General features: G+C 48.5%; 1 pseudogene; it reads right to left on the reverse strand.

Moving 5' to 3' along the window:
* Positions 1 to 2,521: 2,521 nt before the first annotated feature.
* LOC143686748 (sprouty-related, EVH1 domain-containing protein 2 pseudogene) lies at positions 2,522 to 4,064 on the reverse strand (annotated as a pseudogene).
* Between the last annotated feature and the right edge of the window lie 257 nt (positions 4,065 to 4,321).

Genomic DNA, 4,321 nt, shown 5'->3' on the forward strand with positions numbered 1-4,321 from the left:
GACCCAAACAGTTCTGAAAACCTGTAGGGCAAACTCCATTGGATTTCAAAGTCTGAAAGTCATTTATCGTTCAGCTTTAGAAAGTGGCAGTCCCACCCTTTCCAAGGGCCTATGCAGTGGCCCGCCTCTTTCCAAATCAACCTTGAGGGACATTGAGGAGACCACCTCTTTCTCAGCTCCCACCTCTCCAAACATCAGTGCCACAGCTGGGCTCTCTGCCATTTCTAGGGCACATGCTCAACCCCTCCATGTGGTGGCAGCCAGGCTCTCCCCAGTCCCCAATGAGTGTGCTCCACCTTCTCAAAGGCCTGAGGCGGCACAACTCTTCCATTGCAATGAGATGGGAGACTCATCTTCTGCCCTCAGGACAAACTCACCCTCTCTGTGTATATGGGTGGGTCCACTCTCCTGGCCTGAGGTTTCTTGGCTTCAGACCCGAACTTGCATGGTTCTCACTCTGCAAACTCCAATTTGTCCCTTTTGTGTCTCCCTTTGTCCAGACTGGCAGTTGTTCTGTTTACACCAATAATCTCTTCAAGCACTCCTGGACATTTCCATCATTCTCCTCACAGTACCTCCAAAATCTCTCCCTTATCCATCCAAAAAACTGGTCCAACATGTCTGGTATTTGCAAACTGCAGCAGCACCCCACTTCTCCAGTACAAAATCTGTTCTAGTTTGCTAGCTGCTGAAATGCAACACACCAGATATGGATTGACTTTTAATAAAAAGGGATTCATTTCTTTAGTTCTTGAGAGGAAATTCAGCTAACTTTCAACTGAGGTTCTTTCTTATGCTGTAAGGCACAGGGTGATTTCTGCTGGCCTTCTCTCCAGGCCTCTAGGTTCCAACAGCTTTTCCCGGAGTGATTACTTTCTGCATCTCCAAAGGCCTGGTCTGAGCTGTGAGGGCTGAGATGAGGTATGCTGAGCTGCTTGAGCTGTGCTACATTGAGAGCTCTCATTTAAACACCAGCCAATTAAATCAGATATCATTCATTGCAGCAGGCACGCCTCCTAGCCGACTGCGGATGTAATCAGAACAGATGAGGTTCATATGCCATTGGCTCATGTCCACAGCAATATAACTAGGCACCTTCATCTGACCAAGTTGACAACTGGATCTAAGTACCAGAGTAAGTATGAATGAAGGATATGTTAACTTGAAATTGAATTAAAAGTAAAACCCAAACCAAAGAGTCAAAAATAGAATGCAAGCCACCATTTCTTCAAATTTATGACAATTTAAACTAGTTCCCTCCCCTTAATATAAAATAGCCATTTTATATTATGTTTCTGTAGGTTCATTTGCCACAATATTTGTGTTTTTCAGGTGGAACCTGTTTGCAGAACACTGATTTGTGTTTTTGACTCGCAAAACAAAGAGTAAAATTTCTTATTTTATTAGTGTTTTATCTTAATATTGAAAAAAAAATTTGAAGTGGTGGTAAAACAATTTGGAAGCTGCATTTTAGGTGTAATTGGGGAGGCTCACAGAAACCTTTCTATCCCAAGAGGTCCAAGAGGATATAATGTAGTTTAGGGAATTTTCCTGATTCTCACAATTTAATTTGAAGTTAATGGTCAAGTCTCCATCATTTTCCAGGTGAACGTTTTGAATCTATGAGTACCTCTGAAAGGGGACAGAAAATGATGATTACCTGAAGACAAAAACTGCAGCTTACATAGAAGTTTTGGTTTTAGAAAAGTTAAAGTGATATTGTTTTGTGGTACAAGCATGGTTAACTAGCTCACCTCCTATATGTTACTGACCTGCAGGTTAAACTATTCCTGATAAGGTTTCATCATTCTGACATCACATTTTTGCAGGAACTGATGCTTGGTGGGAACAGGCAACTGAATGAGAAGAAAGTCTAGTGAATGCTCTTTGAAAAATCAACTACAAAAATCCACCAAGACCCAGCAATTCTGACTGCAGACTCTTTTGAGCTGGAAGAGGTGGAAGAAAGGAAATTTAACACATGTATAAGACATTTGGCTTGATTATAGATTGTTATTAATACACAAGAGTCAATGTCAAGTTTCTTTTCCTTAGAATACTGTGTGTGTGTGTGTGTGTGTGTGTGTGTGGTGTGTATAGGTGTGGGTATGTGGGCATGTGGTGTGTGTGGATGGATGGTATGTGTGTGGCTGTGAGATTGTATGGGTGTGTGTGGGTGTGTGTGTGTGCGCAGATGGGGGGAGTGTGGGGATGTGGTTGATTCACATGGATGACTTGAGTGGAGAGGAGAGTCCACCAGGCAGGTCCCCCAGGCTGGAATGGTGCCTCAAGTTTCCAGGATGCTGGGATGCCTCTTGCTCTCCTTGCTCCTTTGCATTGGAGGGAGAGGAGGGGAGGGGCGGGGAAGCCCAGAGACTGTAAGAGACAAGTTCTCTTGTGGTTATGGACCAGGGGAAAGGAAGGGCAATTGAGTCCCAGGGCAGCTTAGTGTTCCCTGCCACGGCCAAAACTTACAGACAACAGACAAGGCAGTAAGAGCCATGCACAGGAGGCAAAACTTCTACTTGCTAGTACTGCACCAGCAAGGGTCCGTGCTGTTTCCCTTGGGGTCCAACCTCCAGTGACAGCACGTTGTCCATATACCGCATACAGCTCACGCAGTGGATGCAAGTTCTCACAGAGCTGGGAGCGTCCACCCAGCTGGTGGAACTTGTCCCTGCAATAGGGAGTTCTCCTGGTCCTCTTTCCGCTGCCTGGATTTGCTGGGGTGCTGTGTCTTCATCACGCTGCCCTGGCGGCCTTTGGTGTCGTCGCCAAGGCGGAAGTCTGAGGAGTCCACGTAGGGGTAGCTGGAATAGTACTTAGGGGCTTCACGCCCTTGGAAAAGTGCGCAGACCAGTCTACGTCTTCCACTCTATCCGAGTATTTACCGCTCATCCCCGCCGGTTCGTAATCCTTGGAACCGTTCATTCAGATCTTCTCCTGGGGCTGGTGCACACAATCTCCTCCTCGAAGTCCGAGAAGCTCACTTGGCGGTAGGACCTGGGCATCAATTGTTGGAGGTGACAGTGGTCCATAACGTTCGGGTCCTGGAGGAGCTCCTGGGTGTCAATCCTCTGGAGCTCACAGGACTTCAGAGAGGTTAGTTCGGTAGTTAGTCCTTCATCTAAGAGGAATTCACTAGCTGTCTGTAGTTGTGAAAACGTCATCACCAACTCAGCTTCCCTATGAATGGCGGAAGATGATGACATTGAGCCTTCTAGAAGGTCGTAGATTGCTTTGCTCTCTCCCTTAACAAAAGGCCTCATCATTAGCAGGGCTTTGGAAAGTAAGTCTGAAATGGACTAGCTTTGGTGTTGACAAAGTCCTTTCTCACATTGCATTCTAGTGCCACCAGTTTGTATTTCTGTCGTTCACCACGGCGAGAAAGCAGCTTTATCCATTGCCTTCTCTATTACACTGTGCGCGACCTTACTGACTGATGCGACTGATTCTGCCTCCTTCCCGGGGAAACCACCCCCACTGGAGTCCTCTCGGGTCATACACACAGCCTTGGCGCTCACCGCACAGCTCTTACTTTCCTGGCCTGTACTTTGGCGATCCTTGCGTCCCAGACGCCTGTATCGCCGCGGCAGCCTTGCTTCCTACAACTTCCTGTCCCTCATCTGGCTTCTTCACAACTCCGGCAGGAGGGTGGGGGTGCGGGTGGGAAGGGGCTGAAGATGAAGGGGCTGTCGCAGGCAGAAGGCGAAGAAAGGTGCCGAGCAGGGGTGAATATTTGCGAATAGGGGTGCAAACTGAGGAAGGAGTGAGCTGCGCACGGAGGAGGGGACCCGCGGAGCTGCGAGGCCGGCGAGAGCTCTGGGGCGCTCCGGAGCAGGCAGAGGGAGATTTAGACCCAGGACAGTGGCGGAGGAGAAGAGGCAAAGATGCATTTGCGCCTTAGAGCCGCAAGGACTGCTGAGAGCAAGAGGAGCGCGCTCGCGCGGTGGAGGCTTGGTCCTGGGTGGCCCCTGTGGCACCGAGTCAATCCCGGCTTCTGGCGAGCAGTCGAAGGCTGGGGAGGTGCGCCTGGAAGGTTCAGGACGCGATCCCAGCTCCATCTCTTGGTTCAGCTGCTGGATTCTCACCGCCGCCAAGAGTCCGTGCCATTTTTCTTTACTGGAGTTCTTATTTGTTCACGTGGCTTCCATCAGTTATATTGTGTCCTTTCTTTCGAACTTGCAGAATTCCCTTCAGCCTGTCTTGTAAGGCCAGTCTAGTGGTGATGAAACTTGTCTTTCTTTAACTAAAAAGTCTTAATTCTTCTTCTTTCCTCGCAGCTCCGCGGGTCCCCTCCTCCGTGCGCAGCTAACCTCTC

Source organism: Tamandua tetradactyla, chromosome 6 (genome assembly GCF_023851605.1).
Source record: "Tamandua tetradactyla isolate mTamTet1 chromosome 6, mTamTet1.pri, whole genome shotgun sequence".
Classification (NCBI taxonomy): Eukaryota; Metazoa; Chordata; class Mammalia; order Pilosa; family Myrmecophagidae; genus Tamandua; species Tamandua tetradactyla.